The following is a 25,882-nucleotide window of genomic DNA, read 5'->3' on the forward strand; positions in this document are numbered from 1 at the left end:
CGGCATAGGCCATATTCGAATTTGCGATATTTTGCGAATATATGGACGAATATTCGTCATATATTCGCTAAATTCGTATATTCATAATATTCACGTTTTAAATTCACGTATGCGAAAATTCGCACGCCAGTCTCACACAGTAGTATTAGAGCCTTCTTTACACCACATAAGCTGGAAGCAGAGAGGGATGATCACTGTGATGTGTACTGTGAAAAAAAAACAAAAAAAAACGAGTATTCCTAATACCGAATATATAGTGCTATATTCGCGAATATGCGATATTCACAAATAAAATTTGCATTGCGAATATTCGCGAGCAACACTACTCCCAACCAGATCCGGCACCCATACACTATAAATGTAGTGTGAACCCACCCTTACTTCGCTGGTCTACGCCTGCCAGCACACTATTCATCTTGGCGGGAAAAGCTGTCAGGTTACTTTTGCTCCACACTGTGTAGTCACAGTCATGCACGCACACTAACCCTTGCTGGGTCTGCCTGTGTGGACCTCTCTGCAGCCAATTCCTTCCTCAGCCAGTACTTGTAAATCACCAAGGATATCAAGCAGCTTCACTAGTCAAACCCTTCCTGATCAATTAGATCCCAAGCTTGATAGTGCCCTAACATGGTGTCCTTTTGTGTTCTACATTTTTTTGGTAGATCCCTGGCTTGGTACCTGACTTCATCTCTGCTCACTGTCCGGTACTCTGCTGTATACCTGTGTCTGACCCCAACCTATTGCCTTACCACAGACTGTACACTAACTCTGCCAGCCTTCACTTCACCTTGGACCCGGACTCTCCTCTTCCACTGTCTTTCATATTAGTGTTTCTTGGACTGCAAGGCCAACTGCGCCCTAAACTTGGACCACTCCAAGACAACCTCCTGAGAAATGGCATTAAGTTGAACCAGTTAGGTGACACAAGGTTGTAACAATTTATGATGGGATGGACCATATGAACAACACCCTATCCCTATAACAATAATGTATAATGTCTTTTCTGGAGCATATACTGTATACTGCACATATAGTAAAGGCAGAAAGAAGAAAAAATGAAAGCCATTATAGATATAAACCATCAAACACTATGCTGAAGTTTAGGGACAATATTTATAGGACGCCTTAGGTCTGTTAACCTTTTCAGACACCTAGAGGATAAACCTACGAGTATTTCTTTCAGATACAGCCAAGGTTCTATATACAGGTTCTGAACAGATAGTGCCCCTTAGGGAAGCATACTGAAGATGGCCGATTCCTGAAACCCTGGGATATAGTATGGCTAAAGGCTCATGGGCAGTGAGGCAAAAGTTCAACTGAGACACCCCTCTTCTCTTCATGGCCAATAGGTGTGGCCCATCTAACTTTCAGTTGCATCACTGGATAGGAGCAGTAAAAAGTATTGACATTGGCATAGATCCAGCACTGTGACACTTTGCCTTTTGCATTTATTTTTATTAATGCCATGACATTTAAAGAAGACCTGTCAAATAGATGACTGGTCCACTTTAAAGTAGTTATCCAGGATTAGAAAAAGAGCACCACACCTGTCCTCAGGTTGTGTGTGATATTATAGCTCAGTTCTATTGAAAGTGTACCTGTTATTTTAGGTGACTTTTCCAGATAATCTACCCTGTGTGTGAACATGAGGAGCAGAACTACTTCTGGCCACCACATAACTTATATATGGTATTTTTTTTTTAGCAGATTTCCCTCTTCAGACTTAATCTATAATTTGCAGTTCTCCCAGAGACGGTGGGCAGAGATTGGGGGGGGGTAGAGATCGATAACAGGAAAAATAAGTGTTTTTGTATAATATCAGAGACCGCAAAAGTTATAATACAGCATTTATAAGGCCTCCTCTACATATATGCATTAGTTTTTTTCCCCTCCGGTGCTGCAGTAAATGCATCGGAGGGAATATGAAGCAAGAACTGATTCCATTCATTTAAATTGTATCAGGAACAGGAAAAGAAAAACGATCCTTGATAGGCTCAGTTAACAGCAGTGCAGACGACATCAATATTCATAAATATTTCATGTGGGAGTTTATTAGGCACACAATAGCAATACGTTTCTTGCCCAGATCGGGCACTTCCTCAGGCAAATGTGCATATCTGCAGATATGCACATTTGCCTGAGGAAGTGCCCGATCCGGGCAAGAAACGCGTTGCTATTGTGTGCCTAATAAACTCCCACATGAAATATTTATGGCCATTGATGTCGTCTGCTCTGCTGGTAACTGCGCCTATCAAGGATCATTTTTCTTTTCCTGTTCCTGATACTACTGCATGCCGGCCAGCCAAGCTGTTACCGGAGGATCCAGGCTGCGTTCAGCATAATACTATATACAAAACAAGAGACGTGAAGATGGCACTCACCATGCAGGGAAGTCTTTATTTTCTTAGAGCTGCATATCGGTGTAAACAGGCGGGGAAGGTACAGAGGAGGAGGGGTAACCGGTTACACAGTGTTTCGTGCGCCTGAGTGAACAAATCCAATACTAAAACTAAACAGTTAAAAAATATATCAGTCATAAATATGGTAACAATTAAAGTGCTCATAAAAAAGCGCTATATTCATTGCGGTCATTAAGTCCCAAATTGTTCAGGGCATCTAGTTTTGCAATCCAGAGTGCCTCACGTTATAGCAGTTTATGTGCTCGATCACCTCCAAATTTAAGTGGGAGTACTCTCTCTAACCCACAGAATTGGAGATTACTGCACTTGCCCACGTGTGCCTTGTTCATGTGGGAGATGAACCTGGGGGCACCAGATCCGGTTCGAACGGAGCGAACATGCTCCCGAAACCGGACCCGAAGCTGCCTAATGGTCTTCCCCACATAGAACCTGCCACATGGGCAAATCAAAGCATATACTACATAGGAAGTTCTACACGTGATGAGGTCTTTGACAAAGTGTGCAACGCCCCCTATCTGGATATGTTTCCCCGTGATCATGTGTGTACAGTGGGGGCAAGAACCACAAGGACGATTGCCAATAGGTAAACATTTTGTGAGCCAATCAGATCCTGTGTTACGAGGAACTAATTCTTGGTGTGCTTTCTTGAGTTTTTCGCCCAAGGTGACGTTCTTTCTGAATGTAAATAATGGGGGAAGTTTAACCACATCTTGTAAATCGACGTCCGACTCCAACAGGAACCTGTTGCGTCTAATAGCGCTAATAACATTCTGGTTCATGTTGGAGTTGGCCAGAGAAAAGGTGAAATGTTTGGCAGCTTCTTTAAGAGGAGATTTTGTTGTCAATAGTGTGGACCTATCAGTACTTCTAGCTCTATCCAGACCGGTGTTGATAACACCTTCTGGATGTTGGCGTTGTAAAAGGGGATTTTTTAGATCTTGAGCCTGTGTCTCAAAGACATGGGATTCACTATTGATCCGTCGAAGACGGAGAAACTGAGAATAAGGGATGCTCTTCTTGACATGTAGGGGGTGGGAACTATGGAAGTGAAGCAAGGTGTTGCAGGTGATAGCCTTCCGATATCCTTCAGTAGTCAAAGACCCATCAACTACCTTCAGCTTCAGATCTAAAAACTCTAATTTGTCACCCCCAAACATGGCAGTGAAGAGCATATTTTCTTTGTTGGTGTTATTGAGGTAAGAGACAAAACCAGAAAAAACCTCTTCAGTGGAATCCCATATGACTAGTACGTCGTCGACGTATCTACGGAAAAATGTAATAAACCCAATAAAGGGATTGGAGGAAGAGAACACGTAGCGGCGTTCAAAGACGGCGAGAAACAGGTTGGCATAAGTGCAGGAGACCGGCGTGCCCATTGCTGTGCCGGTCTCCTGCCTGTACCAACTCTCGCCGTCTCTGAATTCATTGAGGGTCAAAATGAACCGCAATGAGTCACATACGAATTGAGTGAAGTCTGTGGTCTTGTCGGTTTCGGACAGAAACTCACTGATAGCTTGTACACCCACATCGTGGGGGATGCGGGTGTACAGGCTCTCAACGTCAACAGACGCTAGTCTGTAAGTGGGCTGCCAAATGAAATCATGGAGTTGGAGAAACAAATCACCGGTGTCTTTAATGTAAGTGGGGGTGCTGGGTAGTAAGGGTTTTAACAGCCATTCAATGTAATGGGAAAGGTGTTCGGTCGCAGAGCCGATCCCTGCCACAATGGGGCGTCCAGGGGGTCGGCTCTGCGACTTGTGCACCTTGGGCAAAAAGTACCACCTAGGATGTCGTGGTGCATTTGGAATTAATTTCTCAGCAGTTAACTGAGAAATTAAGATACGCTCGCTACTAGTTCTGAGGAACGTTCTGAGTTGTTTCATGTTTTTTTCTACCGGGTTAGATGGGAGAAGGCGGTAGGTGGCAGTATCACTTAGTAATCGTTTTTTTTCCAAGTTGTAGGCTTCGGTGGTCATTACGACAGTGCTTCCACCTTTATCTGCCTTAATGACTCTGAGGTCTGGTCTAGACTGTAGCCACCTTAAGGCCTTCTCTTCTCCAACTGTGAGGTTACTCTTAAAAGGAGGATATAGCAAAGCCTTTATATCCCTACTAACTGCCCAAGTAAAGAGGTCGATAGGACTTCCTGCTGGGGTAGGGGGGGGAAATCTAGAAGGGTTGCCTTTTCTGAAAGGGGCTACCTCTGTGGGAGACAGATTCTCATAAGATTCAGTGTTCTCTGCTAGTGAGCATAATGTATGTAATGTGTTCCTATCTACAGATGTCAAATCTAAGAAGAGAAAAACCTAAGGGACCAATGGTGGCAGGAACTTCAGTTTCTTCAAGTACATTAGACGCACTAGATGCATGTGATTTATTGAATAGCTTGTGCAAACCTATTTTTCTGGTAGCCTTATACAGGTCTACCTCAAATTGGGTGTAAGAAAAAGTTTGGCACAAGCCAAAATTGAGCCCTTTTGACAAGAGTGACATAGTCAGTGAGGGTAACGTCCGTCAAGTTCAAGACATTGTCTGTTACAGGGGTAGTCTCTAGTCCCTCCATGTCACCCCTTTCCTTTTCCCTCCGGTGCCTGGATTTTCTTTTCCTTCCTCTACCCCTCCTGATGCTCCTCCTAAAGTGGAGGGACTGCAGGCACGGGTGGTTTTGCCAGACTGAGAATCATCGGACTGGGTGGCATCTGACTCGGAGGTCCAGTAATCAGGGGGGCTGCCTTCTTGGGTTATTGCGTCTCCGAGCCCCGGTTACCCCTCCTCCTCTGTACCTTCCCCGCCTGTCTACACCGATATGCCGCTCTAGGAAAATAAAGACTTCCCTGCATGGTGAGTGCCTTGTTTTGCCTACTTGCACCTGTCTTTATGGACTGAGCACAACCGCAAGCAGAGTCTTACCTAAGCCGTCAGTGTGTGACGAACGTACTCCCGTACATCAAGGTTTACAGATAGAGTGCTGCAGTGCCGGAAGCACCCCTTCTGGATTCCATAATACTATATACCCACGCTCATCTAGGTGTTGTGCCCATAGCGCAACACCATCCGGTAAGTGGAATATTAACCCTTCCCTTACCATTATATTTTGAAGTATTGCACTAGGGGCGCGTGTCTTTTCTCTTTTTTGTCATTCATTTAAATGGGACAGTTCACAATTATCCGGCATCTCAGTTTGGACACCAGATGATTGGACTCGCCAGACTGGCACAGATCTTGCTGCATTCCCCTGTTCAGCGATCACGTACAATGGACACCGGATGCTGCACAACTGATACACTTCTAGCATCAATTGTGGCAATTTTTGCCCAGTCTCGCCAGTGTCGGATGCTGCATATATGTAACTCAAGCCTAAGAAAGCAGGCTTAGATACAACAGCCTTGAACTGTATATAATGATTGCATACCTCTTGATAATGCAGTCACCAAATAATAGTTTTGTACCAGTTCTACACAGTGAGCAGCAGCTACAGTTATATCCAGACAACTTTTCTCTGCACATAAACTCCCCATCCTGCTGCTACCCCAATGCCCCACTCAGCACCCCTTACACAATAATATCTCCCCCTTGTACCTACCACAAAATAATAATGTAACATTACTAATATTATTAGTGCCCATACACAGTAAAAACTCCACCTACCTATAAGTGTGTAAAGTATATGGTAGAGAGGATTCTGTATGTGTAAGGCTATTCTCACAGTATTAGACTCATCAGCAAACACCTATGACTAATGCCACTTAGTCACATCTGTCATACATAGCCTCACATGTTAAAACACATATTCCACATGGTATACATTTGTTTTTACTGTATACTGCTCTATAGAATAAAACAGCAGTCTGAGTTATTCTATACGGCAAACCTTGACATATAGCTGAACAGAGACCATAATGGGTATGTTTATGGTATACACTGGGAGTTCAATGCACATTGGGGGAGATTTATTAAAACCTGTCCAGAGGGAAAGTTGCTGAGTTGCCCATAGCAACCAGCTTGCTTCTTTCATTTTTAACAAGGCCTCTGCAAAATAAAAGAAGTGATCTGATTGGTTGCTATGGGCAACATTTCCTCTGGACAAGTTTTGATAAATCTCCCCCATTATATGCTTTCTACACACACACATAGGCCCTCATTTACTATTGCAAACCATACATGTTTTGTCGGGTTGTGCGCCAGAAAGTCTGTCTGCGCCAGATTTTGCGCCAGAATTGAAAAAACCCAGACTAACTCTCCATTTTGCTAAGAAAACCTGAAAAAGGGGCGTGTTCGCAACATTTTCCCAAAAAAAACAACATATTTACTATGGTTTCCACATAAAGACCCTCATTTACTAAGAGTCTTGTGTAGGTTTCTTTGTGGGTTCTAATTCCCTACAATTTATTTTGCACGGTATTTACTAAGGTTTCCCTACATTTTTCACTTTCCCCCAATTTTTTTATTTTTATTTACACCTGCTCTGATCTGTAGGGTTTTCCTCAGCTGAAATCCACCACATTTTATTATGTGGAAACCTTTATGTGGTAAATTTGTAGGGTTTTTGTAAAAATGTCGGGAACACGCCCCTTTTCGGAGACCACACCCCTTTTTTGGGTTCTCTTAGCAAAATGGAGAGTTAGGCTGGGTTTTTACAATTCTGGCCCAAACAGAATTTCTGGCGCAAGGCGACATGTCGGCTTTGCAATAGTAAATGAGGGCCATTATCTCAGCTCTACCTTACATTTTTTCCACACACACACACACACACACTACTCTGCACAGTGAGGAGACTTATCAAACCTTGCGCAGAGGAGCAGTTGTTAATAGCAACTAGACTCCACCTTTTATTTATCAGATGCCTTTTAAAAACTGCACCACTATGCACGGTGGCTGACATTTATCATTGTCTTTAGACTGTTTTTTGTCTGGAAAAGGCGCAAGCAGGGCTTATCTGCACCATTTTGTGTCATTTGGTATACACATTACTGCTGATTTTGAGTTGCAATCCACTGAATTTGGCAAAACACATGATATGGAAGGGTTTTATCAACTGCGCCTTTTTGTAAAAAGGCGCAAAGCCACTGAAAAGTCTCTAAAACTACACCAGCCCAGACTTAGCTTTATGGTGTATGTGAAGAAATTTCTGCGACCATTTAATAAATTTGGTGCTCTTACACATTACCAGCACACAAAAAAAGGTGTACAAAAATGCTTCACTTACACCTACAATGATAAATGCTGACTGGTGTCCTGTGTGTGTTTGTATAAAGTATACAATGCAGAGCTGTGTGTGTATTCAGTGCAAAGGCGTGTGCAAAGTATACAGCATAGAGTTATGTGCGTAAAGAATACAGAAGAGCTGCGTGTGTATTCTGTATCCTGTGTGTGTTTGTGTAAAGTATACAGTACAGAGCTGTATACAGTAAGTGTGTAAAGCATACTGTGCAGAGGTGTGGGGGTGTGTGTGTATTCAGTCAGTCAGTCAGTCAGTCAGTCAGTCAGTCAGTCAGGCAGCACACATCCCTATTACCTTCTCATTAGGTACCTTCATATTCCAGCTGCAGACTCTCCTCAGCAGATCCTGGGGTCTGTCTCCTCCCCCACATGTGACTGATCACATGGTAATGGCTTCCTAAGGGCTCTTTAGGCCTGTAAGATCTGTCATCTACCTCTGCTAGCTGACACAGTATAGAAATGTCTGATCACCCCTCCTTTAAGCCAAGCTCCATGGCCAAACTCCCATCTGAGGTGCACAAAGAAGACAATATGACCTGTCAATCACTCCAAGAGGATTAAAAAAACTTCCAGTACGCTGGGATGAAAGTTGAAGGGAATGTTCCTGTTGTAAACCACACACAAATGTGTTACTCATGTTATTATAGATTAATGTTAAATCTGACTACAAAACCATTCCCAGCACAAATGTGTGTGGTTTACATCGAGTGTAATGTATGATGACTAAGGCCCTGTTCACACTACAGAAGTTCAGGGTGGAATCCACCTAAAGCAACCTCCACTGGATTCAATGCTAAATGTCCGCTGCAGATTGCTGTCGTGTTCAGTAAGCACAGCAGTCACTATAGTGCGGATGCCCCTTGTAGATTGATCTGTTCAATGTTCCTGCAGGATCCTACGTAACTTCCATAGTGTGAACAGAGCAGCAGCATTGCATTAAGATCAACAGGAGTCTGCAGAATCGGCACAGAATTTCCTCATGAAAATTTTGGTCAGAAATTCCATAGTGTGAACATGCCCTTATTGTTTTGTTGTTAGTGCTCTTTATTACCGGATCTTTATGTCCTGATGAAAGATCCGTTCTGAAACACACTGCGGGAGATTTATCAAAACCTGTGCAGAGGAAAAGTTGCCTAGTAGCCCATAGCAACCAATCAGATCCCTTCTTATTTTTTTTACAAGGCCTCTGCAAAATGAAAGAAGCGATCTGATTGGTTGCTATAAGCAACTGGGCAACTTTTCCCCTACACAGGTTTTGATAAATTTCCCCCACTGTTTTTATACTTGTAGTCCACCTGGACACACTTTTTTAAAATGTTTTTGTAATAAAACATAAACATTTATACAACTTTTTATTCCCTGAATACAGGAGATTTTCTCCTCTTGGGGTGAGTGACGGTTTATATCTGACACAGTATGACCTACCTATTCTTCACCCCATCTCCTGCACTATGGGTCGGGGCCAGCAGTCAGCCTTAGATTAGAGGGGTAGGTGAGCCCCCAGCTTAGGGACCGAGTGCAAGTTTGACCCCTATACCACTGCTGAAAACTGTCACAGTCCAAGCTTAAAGGGGTACTCCGGTGCTACAGGACGGACGACGTGTGACGTCACGCCTCTGCCCCCGTGTGATGTCATGCTCCGCCCCTCAATGCAAGCCTACGGGAGGGGGCGTGGCTGCTATCACGCCCCCTCCCGTAGGCTTGCATTGAGGGGCGGAGCGTTACATCCCACGGGGGCGGAGGCGTGACGTCACACGCTGTCCGCCCAGTGGTCGCCGGTAATCAGACCCGGAGCGAACACGCTCCGGGGACTGATTACAAACTGTGTGCCGTGTGCAAGATCACGGGGGTATAGGAATTGTACAGTATATTAAAGGAATATTCTTATTTAAGGGGAGATTGATCAAAACCTGTGTAGAGTAAAGTAGTGGAGTTGCCCATAGCAACCAATTAGATTGCTTCTTTCATTTTTTACAGGCCTCTTTAAAATGAAAAAAACTATCTGATTGGTTGCTAAAGCGAACTGCCCCGCACTTCCTCTACATAGGTTTTGATTAATCTCCTCCTTTAGTCTCTAAATGTTATTGTGAATGTATTCACTCGCTGTATAGTGGTGTTATATCCAGTCACAGTATTGAGCTGTTATCCATTCACATTATAGATGCGTTTTCCAGTACGAGTAAGAGTATGGTAGCTTTTGCCTTTTGAATCAGTCGGCGCAAGGACTGCACATACATCTACATAGACGGTAATGTCTGCGGAGCCAGTGAAATAGGGCAATTTTAGGCAGTGAATCCACCGATGACCAACCCTATAGTGTGCCTCCTGCTGTGCCTGCTAGTAGCAGCAAACCTCCACTACGAGCAGGCACACAGGGTCCGGCGAGTAGATGTGCGCATGCGCAATCGAACATGATGTCTATGAGGACACTGTGCGTGCATGCGGCGACTCACAGTTCCCTGCAAAATTGTTGCTACGAGTAGACAATGCAGGAACACTCTAGGGTCGATCATCTGCGGATCCACAGCTTATTCGTTGATCAGTTACGTGTAACCCTACCCTTAGAGTAAGAAAGGAATTTTTCCTTCTATAGTGAGGACTGCAGGATAACAGGCTAAACTGGATGTATGCTTTTGTCTCTGCAGTGGAGAGAGACAGGCAGGCAGTGTTGGGAGAGTATTTAAGCTCTACAGGTGAGGCCTCATTCGCATTGCCATTGGACTCCATTATTCTGCAATCTGGCCAGAAGGACGGGAATTTAGTGGAAAAAACAATAGTGCAAGCTCTATTTTTCTCTGCTAAAATGTTGAAAAATCATGCAAATGAATGGGGTACATCATGACCTGGTAGTAGCTGTTTGCATCGGATCAGAGCTGATCGGACCCTTAACAAGTCGAATGCAAACGGCCGTGTGAACCTAGCCTAACCCCTAAAGGACATCAGATGTAAATGTACTGGTGCCCTGGCAATTAATGCACCAGAACATACATTTGTGTCCTGAGTGCCAGGAGCTGCTGATGCACCCTTTAGATGCCATGAGCAACACAGAACATGGTATCTAAAGCACGATCATGGAGGTTTCATTAGTGAATATGATGGCTGGAGGTCCCCTCACCTGCTCCATGTCGCTCTCCAGGGATCCATTTGTATAGTCTGCCATCTGGCAGGCTGTACAGTGGATCGAACGATTGCTATTATTTGTCCATTATGGAGAATTATATATCAATAAATAAATAAATAAATATACACTGCTCAAAAAAATAAAGGGAACACTAAGATAACACATCCTAGATCTGAATGAATGAACTAATCGTATGAAATGCTTTCGTCTTTACATAGTTGAATGTGCTGACAACAAAATCACACAAAAATTATCAATGGAAATCAAATTTATCAACCCATGGAGGTCTGGATATGGAGTCACACTCAAAATCAAAGTGGAACACCTCACTACGGGCTGTTCCAACTTTGATTTAATTTCCTTAAAACAAGTCAAAATGAGGCTCAGTAGTGTGTGTGGCCTCCACATGCCCTTATGACCTCCCTACAATGCCTGGGAATGCTCCTGATGATGACTCCTGGACAGTCTGTGGTGCAATGTGGCATTGGTGGATGGAGCAAGACTTGATGTCCCAGATGTGCTCAATCGGATTCAGGTCTGGGGAATGGGCGGGCCAGTCCATAGCATCAATGCCTTCCTCTTGCAGGAACTGCTGACACACTACAGCCACCTGAGGTCTAGCATTGCCTTGCATTAGGAGGAACCCAGGGCCAGCTGCACCAGCATATGGTCTCACAAGGGGTCTGAGGATCTCATCTCGGTACCTAATAGAAGTCAGGATACTTCTGGCAAGCACATGGAGGGCTGTGTGCCCCCCCCCCCCTTAAAAGAAATGCCACCCCACACCATTACTGACCCACCGCCAAACCGGTCATGCTGGAGGATGTTGCAGGCAGCAGAATGTTCTCCACAGCGTCTCTAGACTATGTCACGTCTGTCACATGCTCTCAGTGTGAACCCGCTTTCATCTGTGAAGAGCACATGGCGCCAGTGGCGAATTTGCCAATCTTGGTGTTCTCTGGCAAATGCCAAACGTCCTGCACGGTGTTGGGCTGTAAGCACAACCTCCACCTGTGGATGTCGGACCCTCATACCGCTTCGCGGCGGAGTCTGTTGCTGACCGTTTGAGTGGACACATGCACCTTTGTGGCCTGCTGGCGGTCAATTTGCAGGGCTCTAACAATGCTCCTTGTCACCCGCCGTGCTCCGGCCGCTAGCTCCGGCCTTGAGTGCAGTGTCCCGGGGTCCCTGTCTGTCGGCGGGGCTGGGATTCGCATCGCGGGACGCGCATGCGAATTCCAGCCCGTCACTTACCCCGCTCTGCTGCTGCTGGCACTAAGCTCTGCCACGCTCATCCCCGTCTCCTAGAGCACGCACGGCGGAGCTCTGTAATTTAAAGGGCCAGTGTGCTCTTAATTAGTATGTGCACCTGACAACACATTATAAGTTCCTGCACCTCCCACACCCCCCTTCCGGATCTTCAGTGCCTCTTGCCTGAGAGAAAGCGTACCCTATTGTCTGTTTGCCATACCCATGTACCCATACCTTCCCGCTACGTTTTTTGCTGCCTGTCCTGACCTTCTGCTACGTTGACTACGCCTCTGTCTCATCCTCCTGTACCTCGCCTTGCACGGTTACCTGTGTGGTTGAGCCGTATTGGGGGTAGCGACCTGGGTGACGCCTGCCGCAGCAAATCCATCCTGCTTTGCGTCGGGCTCTGGTGAAGACCAGCGGCACCTTATACTCCACTCCCCGATACGGTCCGAGTCATCAGCCACACAGGTAGAGGATCCACTACCTGCTCCGTGACATCCGCATCCAGGTACGTGACACTCCTCCTGCTCCTTCTTGCACAAAGGCAGAGGTAGTGGTCCTGCTGCTGGGTTGTTGCCCTCCTACGGCCTCCTCCACGTCTCCTAATGTACTGGCCTGTCTCCTGGTAGCGCCTCCCTGCTTAGGACACTACGCTGACAGACACAGCAAACCTTCTTGCCACAGCTTGCATTGATGTACCATCCTGGATGAGCTGCACTATGTGAGCCACTTGTGTGGGTTGTAGACGCCGTCTCATGCTACCACTAGAGTGAAAGCACCGCCAGCATTCAAAAGTGACCAAAACATCAGCCAGGAAGCATAGGAACTGAGAAGTGGTCAGTGCTCACCACCTACAGAGCCACTTCTTTATTGGGGGTGTCTTGCTAATTGCTGATAATTTCCACCTGTTGTCTGTTCCATTTGCACAACAGCATGTGAAATTGATTGTCAATCAGTGTTGCTTCCTGAGTGGAAAGTGTGATTTCACAGAAGTGTGATTGACTTGGAGTTACATTGTGTTGTTTAAGTGTTCCCTTTATGCTTTTGAGCAGTGTATATAAATAAATAAAATATAATGTTATCCCGTACGGTGAAAGGCGTAAGCTTAAAAAAAATACCTGATTTTGCTGATTTTTCGTCACATCCCGGAAATTTTTTTTTTTATAAAAAGCGATCAAAAAGTCACATATACGCAAATAGGGGTCCCGATAAAAACTACAGATTTAAGCGCAAAAAAAGCCCCTAATATGGTAAAATAAAAGAAGTTATAGGAGTCAGAATGGGGCAATTATAAGCAAACTTACTTTGTTAACATTGACCAGTTGCCCAAAGCAACCAATCAGATCGCTTCTTTTATCATTCAGAGTCATTTTAAAAAATGAGAGCAGTCATCTGATTGGTTGCTATTAGAGAAGAGCGAATTTTTTAAAAATTTGATTCGGCCGATTCGCCGAATTCTCCCCCAAAATTTGGTTTCATCCAAATTTATTAGCAGCAAATTGCTATGAAAAACGGCTATTTCTAGGCTACAGAGAGCCTTGCCATAGCACTCATAGGGAGTGTGCTGTGTTAGTAAAATAATACTGTTATTCAGTATGAAATGCAGATTACAGGCATCGCTGCTAGAATCACTGCCGCAGAGCGTCTGGATGTGGCAGCAGGGTCAGGAGATTGAAGAGATTAAAGAGATTTTTTTATGTAGTTTTTATTACAACCTGTTCCAGTCCCCCGACTGTCTTACTTTGTGTGGAACTGCGAATGTTTCATTTAATCAGTTATGGTTCATTGTTAGCGCTCTAACCTGTTTTATTGGATTGTTGTGGTAATTCCAGAGGTAATATATGACTAGAGAAGAGTGAATTTAGTTTTTTTAAATTGATTCGTCCGATTTGATTTGCTCATCTCTATTGAGGACCCATTGGAGGGCAAGTCTGGTGCCAGCAGCCAAGGTAAATTCCAGCTTCAATAGTGTATAATTTCTGCAGTATATAATTTTCTATAGTGAAAAAGCTCGTACTTGTATCTTAACATCGAGCTGGCAGTCCGCTGCGAGGCCAGCTACCACCAGTCCCAGCCCCTGCCTCTTAACACACCCCCATGCTCTGAGTGTCCACATGAAAAGGGAGGGACTGCAATACCAGCTACTTGTACAGAGCACATTCAGCTTCTGTGCCGTTGGATAAGTGGGCGCATAAAGCTAGAAGTGGCTTCAGTGAAAAAGCTAGTACTTGTATCTTAAAACCGAGCTAGCGGTCCTCCTCCAGGCAAGCTACCACCTGTTCCAGCCCCTGCCTCTCAGCAGCCCACTGACTATGAAAGTGCAAAAGTTTCATTTAATCAGTTATGGTTCATTGTTATCGCTCCAAGCTGTTTCAATGGATTCTGGTAATTCTACAGGTAATATATGAAATCGACGACCATAGGGCCTCAGTCTTCAAAAGATTACATAGATTTTTTTTAGTTTAAATTTAAGATTTTGATTAGATTCACAAGTTTAATGTCCCGGCTGCTTGAAGCATTTATTTGAACTAATACTGTATGACCTCAAAACCACAATGTAACCAGAATGTAACCACAATATAACAAGGAGTCACATGGCGGCACAATGACAGAGCCTAGAGGTGGCAGCAGCCTGACCAGACTATAGGGCCTCACAATAGAAAAGATTAAGGATATTTTGTAAAATTTAAATTGAAGATTTTACATAGATTAAAATTTTAAAAGTTTTAAAAGTTTAGTCACAATAGAAAAGATTAAAGATATTTTGTAAAATTTAAATTAAGGATTTTAAATAGATTACAATTTTAAAAGTTTACGGCATGAGTAGACCATATGGTGGCACAATGACATAGCCTGGAGGTGGCAGGTGCATGAGAAGACCATATAGTGGCAGAATGTGTCAGAATGACATAGACTGGAACTGGTGGCAGCAAGATGAGACCATATAGTGGCAGAATGACCCAGCCTGGAGGTGGCAACAGCCTAACGAGACCATAGGGCCTCACAATTGAAAAGATTAAAGATATATTTTAAAATTTAAATTGAAAATTTTAAATAGATTAACATAAAACATTTTATATAATGCGCCAGCAGCATGAGGAGACCACATCACGGCACAATGAAACAGCTTGGAGGTGGCACCAGTATGAGGAGACCAAAATTCAGCAGAATTACCAAGCCTGTGTTATGATTCGGCAGGCTGGAGGTGGATCCTCTGTGTCAGAGAGGGATGGGCGTGGACCGTGTCGGTGGACCGGTTCTAAGTTGCTACTGGTTTTCACCAGAGCCCGCCGCAAAGCGGGATGGTCTTGCAGCGGCGGTAGTGACCAGGTCGTATCCACCGGCAACGGCTCAACCTCTCTGACTGCTGAGATAGGCATGGTACAAGGGATAAGGCAAGAGCAAGGTCGGACGTAGCAGTAGGTCAGGGCAGGCAGCAAGAATTTTTTTTTAAAAAAATGAGAGCAGTCATCTGATTGGTTGCTATTAGAGAAGAGCGAATTTTTTAAAAATTTGATTCGGCCGATTCGCCGAATTCTCCCCCAAAATTTGGTTGAATTTTATTTCGGTTGAATTTTATTTCAATTGGTTGAATTTTATTGGTTGAATTTTATTTCAATTATAAAAAAAAAAATTTCCGGGATGTGACGAAAAATCAGCAAAATCAGGTATTTTTTTTAAGCTTACGCCTTTCACCGTACGGGATAACATTATATTTTATTTATTTATATACACTGCTCAAAAGCATAAAGGGAACACTTAAACAACACAATGTAACTCCAAGTCAATCACACTTCTGTGAAATCACACTTTCCACTCAGGAAGCAACACTGATTGACAATCAATTTCACATGTCAGGGGCAACGGCAGGAGGTCTGGAACACAGGCTAGGAACACTCAAGGAAAGGCTTTCACTGGCACAAGGGCAACAAGATCCGGCAAGGAAGTGCAGGGGAAGTGAGGTAATATAGCCGGGGAGCAGGTGGAAGCTAATTAGGCTGATTGGGCCAGGCACCAATCATTAGTGCACTGGCCCTTTAAATCTAAAGCACTGGCGCGCGCGCGCCCTAAGGAGCGGAGCCGCGTGCGCCAGGACGTGACAGCCGGGGACCGGGACAGGTGAGTGACTTGGGATGCGATTTGCGAGCGGGCGCGTCCCGCTATGCTAATCGCATCCCCGCCGGCAATGTCAGTGCAGCGCTCCCGGTCAGCGGGTCTGACCGGGGCGCTGCAGAGAGAGGGACGCCGCGAGCGCTCCAGGGAGGAGCAGGGACCCGGAGCGCTCGGCGTAACAGCCTGGAGATGGTAGCAGCAAGAGGAGACCATATGGTGACAGAATGACACAGCCTGGAGGTGGCAGCAGCCTGAAGAGACCATAGTGCCTCACAATTGAAAAGATTAAATATATTTTTTAAAATTGCATGTGGCCATGTTAACATCCCCGGAATACCTGATGAAAAACTGCTACACCGCAGAGTAGCTGATTTCCCCCAACAGTCCGTACTGACTGACTGCTACTGCCGCCGACTCTAGGGACCCCTGTTCCACTACCTCCCGAGCTGGTAGGCTGCTGCGAAGCAGGTGGTCTGCCCCGGGCACGTTTGGCTCCAGACTTCCCGCTGCTGCCACCATGCTGACTCCCAACCATGCTACCACCTTGCTAGCTCAGTTGCTGCCTCGCGGGCAACCTGCTACCCTCTTCTCCTGATGATGAAGCCCCTTCTGCACCAGGCTCCCAAGTGCGATCGGCATCAACATCATCGAGTTGGGTCTGCATGTCACTGATGTCCTCCTCAGGTTCCTCAACAGTGTGTGCTTCAGGAGCCTGAACGCTCCCAACACCACATATCACGCCACTCTCCTCATCACTACTTGCCCGCCTAGCAAAGTAAGCGGTCGATGTCTCCTCCTGGCTGGGCAGTAGCTGCTGACTGTTCTCTAGGAGATTGTCCTCACTAAAAAGTGGAGCTAAACCCACAGCATAAGATACTTCTATGAGGGAGGGAACAGTATCTCAACCTCTTATCCCGTCCTCATATCTCGACCTCATAACGCCACCTCATATCCCAACCTCCTATCCCGACCTCCTATCCCGTCCTCATATCCCGTCCTCATATCTCAACCTCATATCCCGACCTCCTATCCCAACCTCCTATCTCGACCTCATATGCCGTCCTCATATCCCGACCTCCTATCCCGTTCTCATATCTCAACCTCATATCCCGTCCTCATATCCTGTCCTCATATCCTGACCTCATATCCCGTCCTCATAGCCCGACCTCATATCCTGACCTCCTACCCCGTCCCCATATCCCATCCCCATATACTGACCTCATAGCCCATCCTCTTATCCCGCCCTCCTATCTCGACCTCCTATCCTGCCCTCATATCCAGTTCTCAAATCCCGACCTCATATCCCGTCCTCATATCCTGACCTCATATCCTGTCCTCACACCCCGACCTCATATTCCGACCTCATATCCCATCCTCATATCCCAACCTCATATCCCCTCCTCATATGCTGTCCTCATATCCCATCCTTATGTCTCATCCTCATATCCTGCATATCCTGTCCTCAGGTGGGACTGATTTGTGATGAAGATATTGTAAGCTGAATATAGAAGGGGACATGGCTTTGTGGGACTGGGCATGATTTGCCAGCCAGACCAATGAAAAAAAGGGTAGATAATAAAATGGGTGGTGCTTAAATAGTGGGCGTTTCTTTGTGAGATGGGGTGTGGCTTGCAAGACGGACTGTCACATTAACCAGGAAATGCAGAGCGGAGCTTGTGGAGTAAGATACTGGATGTCCTATATACTTGCATGGGACTTGAGACAAAAACCTATCTTTTATATAAGGGTGTAGGTAAGGGTTAATTTAACTATCATATTTTTTATTTGACATATAAGTAACATGTGACCAGGAATTATTGAAATATCTCCAGTTATGTGGGAACCAACATTTCCCATAGATTTGCATGGGACTTTAAACAAAACCCCTGACCCTCACAAATGGGGGTAGTTAAAGGTTAAATTAACTATCCTATATTTTTAGTGGACATTTAAGTAACATATGACCAAGTATTATTGAAATATCTCCAGCCATTTGGAAGTTATGCAGTGACATACATTTCATATAGACTTGTATGGAACTTTAAACCAAAACCCCAACCCTGGCAAATGGGGGTGGATAAGGGTTAAATCCCATATCCTATGTTTGTTGTTGACATATAAGTAACATGTGTGCCAAGTTTCATGTTAATATCTTTAGCCGTTTGGACGTGATGCTGGAACATACACACACACATTGAGTTTTATATATATATATATATATATATATAGACTAGCTGAGTACCCGGCTTTGCCCGGTTTTTCCTTTCTCCTATCCCGACCTCCTATCCCGACCTCATGTTCCGTCCTCCTGTCCCGTCCTTCTGTGCCGTCCTCCTGTCCTGTCCTCCTGTCCCGTCCTCCTGTCCCGACCTCCTGTCTCGACCTCCTATCCCGACCTCCTATCCCGACCTTCTATCCCGACCTCCTATCCCGTCCTTCTATCCCGTCCTCCTATACGTCCTCCTATCCAGTCCATCTATCCCAACCTCCTTTCCCTTCCTCCTATCCCGGTCCTCCTATCCCGGTCCTCCTATCCCAGCCCTCCTATCCCGACCTCCTATCCCGATGTCCTATCCCGGCCTCATATCCCGGCCTCCTATCCCATCCTCATATATTGTTGTCATATCCCAACCCCACATCCCGACCTCCTATCTCGACCTCCTATCCCGACCTCCTATACCATCCTCCCATCCCGACCTCCTATCCCGTCCTCCTATCCGTCCTGCTATCCCGTTCTCGACCTCCTATCCCGTTCTCCTATCTCGACCTCCTATCCCGACCTCCTATCCCGTCCTCCAATCTCGAGCTCCTATCCCGACCTCCTATCCTGACCTCCTATCCCGACCTCCTATCCCGACCTCCTATCCCGTCATCCTATCTCGACCTCCTATCTCAACCTCCTATCCCGTCCTGCTATCCCAGCCTCCTATCCCGACCTCCTTTCCCGTCCTCATATCTCGACCTCCTATCTTGACCTCCTATCCCGTTCTCCTATCTCGACCTCCTATCCCAACTTCCTATCCAGACCTCCTATCCCGACCTCCTTTTCTGTCCTCATATCTCGACCTCCTATCTCGACCTCCTATCTTGACCTCCTATCCCGTCCTCATATCCCGTCCTCCTATCTTGTCCTCCTATCCCGACCTCCTACCCGACCTCCTATCCCAACCTCATATCTCGTCCTCATATCCTGTCCTCCTATCCCGACCTCCCATCCTGTCCTCATATCCTGACCCGTAATATGTGAACCAGGTAATGAAATAGCTCCAGCCTAACGGAAATTATATGGGAACATACATTTCCCATTGATTTGCATGGGACTTTAAAAAAAAAAAAAAAAAAAACCTGACCCTCACAAATGGGGGTAGTTAAGGGTTAAATTAACTATCCTATATTTTAAGTGGACATATAAGTAACATGTGACCAAGTATTATCGAAATTTCTCCAGCCGTTGGGAAGTTATGCAGTAACATATATTTCCCATTGACTTGCATGGGACTTTAAACATAAGCCCCGCCCCTGGCAAATGGGGGTGAGTAAGGGTTAAATTACCTATCCTATGTTTGTTGTTGACATATAAGTAACATGTGTGCCAAGTTTCATGTTAATATCTTTAGCCGTTTGAAAGTTTTTGTGGAACATACACACATACATACATACACACACACACACACACACACACACAGACACACACGTTGAGTTTTATATATATAGATAACCCCCTTAAAGCGCACTTGTCAGATCCCACAAAAAACTAAACAGTTATATGTTACTCAGTACCTCACCCTGAACATGTACATGTAATTTTGATGTCTTTATCACCCATATTTCTCAAAAAAATGGCATATTACAGCTGCGCAGTCTTTTTCATCTTGTCAAAGGAAGGGGACGTGTCCTTATCTTGCCTGCACTGTGATGGCTCCTCCCCCTCCCTCACTCTGCTTACTCACTTGTCTCAGGAGAGAACCTGGCAGCCATGCTCTGTAACCCTTTCCTCTCTGGTTTTATGCTTTAGACATACATACATACATACATACACACAATGATTACTGGAGATTGCCTGTACTCTGCCACCAAAGACAATAACTTACATCTTCCTATATTAGTGCTAAACGGACAGTGGTTTTTATGCATACATTTTCATTTGTATCATCCTTTGCCAATCATGTAATGCTCGGACTTGTAGTTTTGGAATAGTTGGAGGTACAGCGTTTGGATAACTCTTTTTCAGTGTTGCCTTCAGCTGTGTGCCTACAGTGTTTGCAAAACTACAACTCCCAACTCTTTTTTTACTTTTTTATTTTACATTCTTTTACTTTTTACACTTTTAAAGCGCTGCGGACTATCCGATCATCCATTCAAAGTACTGCACTGCCGCAGATGCCATGATCTGTATTGATCACGGCATCGGAGGGGTTAATGGCGGACATCCGTGTGGTCGCGGATGTCCGCCATTACCGGCGGGTCCCTGGCTGCTGATAGGGACCTGCCGGGCATGACGCCAGCACCGCTTCGGTGCTCGCGATCATGTCGGCGCGTAAATGTACGTCATGGTGCGCTAAGTACCACGTCACCATGACATACATTTACGTCCATTGTCGTTAAGGGGTTAAGGACCAGGCCATTTTTTTGGGAGGGAGGTTTCATTTTTAAATCCTCATGTTCTTATAGTCATATCACTTTTAATTTTCCACTTACAGACCCATTAAAAGGCTTGTTTTTTTGTGCCACTAACCGTACTTTGTAAGGATATAACTAATTTTACCATCAAATCTCCAGCAAAAAGAGAAAAAAAATATTTGTGTCGTTTGTGAAATAAAAAAGAAAAAGCAATTTAGCAACTTTTGGGGGCCTCCTTTTATACGCAGTGCACTTTTCGGTACAAACGACATATTATCTTTTTTTCTGTCGGTCCATACGATTAGAACTATACCCAACTTACATAGGTTTGGTTTTATTTTACTAATTAAAAAAAAAATTATAACTTTTTGTACAATATTAGGTACAATAATTAGTTTGCCTAAAATTGTTCTATTCTGACCTCCATAACTCTTTTATTCTTCAATTTACAGATGTATGAGGGGTCATTGCGCCATGGCCTTAGTTTTTTAGCTATCATTTTTTGTTTTGATGGGACTTTTTGATTTATTTTTATTAATCTTTTTCTGGCATATGAAGCAACCAAAAATACTCAATTCTTGACTGTGGTATTTTTTTCTATTTACGCCATTAACTATATGGTTAATTTAATATTATATTTCAATAGTTTGAACATTTACGCATGTGGTGATAGCACATATGTGTACATTAATTTTTGTTTACATAATTTTCAAAAAATGGGAAAGGGGGTATGATTCAAACGTTTATTAGGAAAGGGGCTTATTCATGTTTATTAAATTTTTTTTACACTTTATTCACAATTTTTTTTGTCCTCATAGGAGACTATTACCTCCAATCTTCAGATTGCAAACACTGATGCATTGATCAGTGTATTTTGGCACCTATTGCAACAGCCTGCAATGGCTGGCTGCAGGATAGGAGTGCTAATTGGACAGCAGGGAAGCTCTGCAGGGACACTGCAGTTTCGCCACGGGTGTCCCGATCAACTACCCTGAGCTACCAGCACTAGATTTTGTGACTTTTAGACACCTTTGGCATATACAGGATTAATGCCAGACACAGGCCTGATCAGTGATATCCGGCATTAGCCACGGGTCCCAGCTGCTGATAAGCCGGCACCAAGCAGGTATGATGTCGGCTGAACTCCTGAGCTCACTTAATACCCTTGATGCACTGCTGTACAGTATAAAGATAGTGTTCTGCGGCAAGGGGTGAATGAACTAAAACTCTAAGAAAGAAAAGAAAACTAGATTTAATTATTAATGAATGGTTGTTTTAAACAACTTCACTCAATTTGATTCCTAACATCATTGTAAATCACTTTGTTTGCCAAAAATGGCTCAGTATATCAATGGCTCAGTATCCCATCTTCTCACACAGTACCGTGAAAAATAAATGCATCAGTAACTGCTTCTGCCACCACTTGCCATCTATAGAAGTGTACTGTAAATCATCTCCAGCACAGTACCTGTTTAGTTCAGTACACTCATGCACTATGTCATGGCATAGTAAAGAGGTGTAGGTGCTGTTCTGTGCTGTAGGTGGCCAGAAAACGAAGGAAAAGGAAGACGCTGTGCGTATACTACTGGCAAATGGCCTACATCTTGTCCTGATCCTGAAATGGAGAGAATGAGAAATGCATCATGAAGGGGATTTTCAGGAGCTCAATAACAGCAAAAAGAAAACTAAAATCCCATTGGGGGAGATTTATCAAAACCCGTTCAGAGGAAAAGTTGCTGAGTTGCCCATGGCAACCAATCAGATCACTTCTTTCATTTTTCAGAGGCTTTTTCAAAAATGAAAGAAGCAATCTGATTGGTTGCTATGGGCAACTCAGCTACTTTTCCTTTGGACAGGTTTTGATAAATCTCCCTCATTGTCACCACTCAGAGGGGTTAATCTTAAAAGACAGACACGCTTAACAACAATTCAATAAATGTGCAGCCATGTTTGCATAACTAAGTAAATCTGAAAGAGTATAAAAATGACCAATTTGGCCCTGCTACATCCAAATGTAGCACAATATTAGATTAACAGTGGCACATCCCAACAGTACAGCTACCAAGGTCTATCTCATGGGCTGTATTTAGGTACAGAGTATTTTAGTAGGTTTTAGTGCTTTTAGCAAATTGTTGTATATAGTGCTGTTTTATTTTTCACTGGATTGGTAGCAATGGGGCAGAGACAGGTTATGTGTGGGCTTCCTGAGATTGGATTCTGCTCCTTTTTGTAGCCAAAGGGGAAGGTATCTGTCACGATGCCGGCTGGCAGGTAGTGGATCCTCTGTGCCAGAGAGGGATTGGCGTGGACCGTGCTAGTGGACCGGTTCTAAGCCACTACTGGTTTTCACCAGAGCCCGCCGCAAAGCGGGATGGTCTTGCTGCGGCGGTAGTGACCAGGTCGTATCCACTAGCAACGGCTCACCTCTCTGGCTGCTGAAGATAGGCGCGGTACAAGGGAGTAGGCAGAAGCAAGGTCGGACGTAGCAGAAGGTCGGGGCAGGCAGCAAGGATCGTAGTCAGGGGCAACGGCAGAAGGTCTGGAAACACAGGCAAGGAACACACAAGGAACGCTTTCACTGGCACTAAGGCAACAAAATCCGGCAAGGGAGTGCAGGGGAAGTGAGGTGATATAGGGAAGTGCACAGGTGAACACACTAATTGGAACCACTGCGCCAATCAGCGGCGCAGTGGCCCTTTAAATCGCAGAGACCCGGCGCGCGCGCGCCCTAGGGAGCGGGGCCGCGCGCGCCGGGACAGAACAGACGGAGAGCGAGTCAGGTAGGGGAGCCGGGGTGCGCATCGCGAGCGGGCGCTACCCGCATCGCGAATCGCATCCCGGCTGGCAGCGGAATCGCAGCGCCCCGGGTCAGAGGACGTGACCGGAGCGCTGCAGCGGGGAGAGTGAAGCGAGCGCTCCGGGGAGGAGCGGGGACCCGGAGCGCTCGGCGTAACAGTACCCCCCCCCTTGGGTCTCCCCCTCTTCTTAGAGCCTGAGAACCTGAGGAGCAGACTTTTGTCCAGGATGTTGTCCTCAGGTTCCCAGGATCTCTCTTCAGGACCACAACCCTCCCAGTCCACTAAAAAAAAATTTTTTCCTCTGACCTTTTTGGCAGCTAAAATTTCTTTGACCGAGAAGATGTCCGAGGAGCCGGAAACAGGAGTGGGGGGAACAGATTTGGGAGAAAAACGGTTGAGGATGAGTGGTTTGAGAAGAGAGACGTGAAAGGCATTAGGGATACGAAGAGAAGGAGGAAGAAGAAGTTTATAAGAGACAGGATTAATTTGACACAAAATTTTGAAAGGACCAAGGTAGCGTGGTCCCAACTTGTAGCTAGGGACACGGAAGCGGACATATTTAGCGGAGAGCCATACCTTGTCTCCAGGGGAAAAAACGGGAGGAGCTCTTCTTTTCTTATCCGCGAACTTCTTCATGCGTGATGAAGCCTGTAAGAGAGAATTTTGGGTCTCTCTCCATATGATGGAAAGGTCACGAGAAATTTCATCCACAGCGGGCAGACCAGAGGGCAAGGGAGTAGGGAGGGGGGGAAGAGGGTGACGGCCGTACACCACGAAAAATGGGGATTTGGAGGAAGACTCAGAGACCCTGAAGTTATACGAGAATTCGGCCCATGGGAGGAGATCTGCCCAGTCATCCTGGCGGGAGGAAACAAAATGTCACAAATAATCACCCAAGATCTGGTTAATTCTTTCTACTTGTCCATTGGACTGGGGATGATATGCAGAAGAAAAATTTAATTTAATCTTGAGTTGTTTACAGAGAGCCCTCCAGAATTTAGACACGAATTGGACGCCTCTATCCGAGACAATCTGTGTAGGCAACCCGTGAAGACGAAAAATGTGTACAAAAAATTGTTTAGCCAACTGAGGCGCAGAAGGAAGACCAGGAAGAGGGATGAAATGTGCCATTTTGGAGAATCGATCAACGACCACCCAAATAACAGTGTTGCCACGGGAAGGGGGTAAATCAGTAATGAAATCCATACCAATCAGAGACCAAGGCTGTTCGGGGACAGGCAGAGGATGAAGAAAACCAGCGGGCTTCTGGCGAGGAGTCTTATCCCGGGCACAGATAGTGCAGGCTCGCACAAAGTCCACAACATCCGTCTCCAGAGTCGGCCACCAATAGAAGCGGGAGATGAGTTGCACAGATTTCTTGATACCCGCATGACCTGCGAGATGGGAGGAGTGACCCCATTTGAGGATTCCGAGGAGTTGGCGAGGAGAAACAAAGGTCTTTCCTGGAGGAGTCTGCCTGATGGAGGCAGGAGAAGTGGAGATCAGGCAGTCAGGTGGAATGATGTGTTGCGGAGAGAGTTCAACTTCTGAGGCATCCGAGGAACGAGAGAGAGCATCGGCCCTAATGTTCTTATCGGCAGGACGAAAGTGAATCTCAAAATTAAATCGGGCAAAGAACAGAGACCACCGGGCCTGGCGAGGATTCAGCCGTTGGGCAGACTGGAGGTAGGAGAGGTTCTTGTGGTCGGTGTAGATAATAACAGGAGAACTTGATCCCTCCAGCAGATGCCTCCATTCCTCAAGTGCTAATTTAATGGCTAGAAGCTCTCGATCCCCGATGGAGTAGTTCCTCTCCGCTGGAGAGAAGGTCCTAGAGAAAAAACCACAAGTGACAGCATGCCCGGAAGAATTTTTTTGTAGAAGAACAGCTCCAGCTCCCACTGAGGAGGCATCAACCTCCAACAGGAAGGGTTTGGAAGGGTCAGGTCTGGAGAGGACGGGAGCCGAAGAAAAGGCAGACTTGAGTCGTTTAAAGGCGTCTTCTGCTTGAGGAGGCCAGGACTTGGGATCAGCATTTTTTTTGGTTAAAGCCACGATAGGAGCCACAATGGTAGAAAAATGTGGAATAAATTGCCTGTAATAATTGGCGAACCCCAAAAAGCGTTGGATAGCACGGAGTCCGGAGGGGCGTGGCCAATCTAAGACGGCAGAGAGTTTGTCTGGATCCATCTGTAGTCCCTGGCCAGAGACCAAATATCCTAGAAAAGGAAGAGATTGGCATTCAAACAGACATTTCTCAATTTTGGCATAGAGTTGGTTGTCACGAAGTCTCTGAAGAACCATACGGACATGCTGGCGGTGTTCTTCTAGATTGG

At 45.4% G+C, this 25,882-nt stretch overlaps 1 protein-coding gene and 1 long non-coding RNA gene across 10 annotated transcripts in view; one reads left to right on the plus strand and one right to left on the minus strand.

Moving 5' to 3' along the window:
• The window catches only part of LOC130362314 (uncharacterized), a 32,174-nt gene extending 23,405 nt beyond the window's left edge, over positions 1-8,769 (minus strand). For both annotated transcript variants that reach the window (XR_008891355.1, XR_008891354.1), the window contains exons 1-3: positions 8,692-8,769; positions 7,951-8,148; positions 2,382-2,509 (exon numbers count right to left, since the gene is read on the minus strand). This is a non-coding gene — a long non-coding RNA (uncharacterized LOC130362314). The remainder of the gene's footprint in view (positions 1-2,381; positions 2,510-7,950; positions 8,149-8,691) is intronic.
• EYA4 (EYA transcriptional coactivator and phosphatase 4) overlaps positions 1-25,882 on the plus strand; it is a 401,807-nt gene that overhangs the window by 201,823 nt on the left and 174,102 nt on the right. The window lies entirely within an intron of this gene.

This window comes from Hyla sarda, chromosome 3 (genome assembly GCF_029499605.1).
Source record: "Hyla sarda isolate aHylSar1 chromosome 3, aHylSar1.hap1, whole genome shotgun sequence".
In the NCBI taxonomy this organism is placed as follows: Eukaryota; Metazoa; Chordata; class Amphibia; order Anura; family Hylidae; genus Hyla; species Hyla sarda.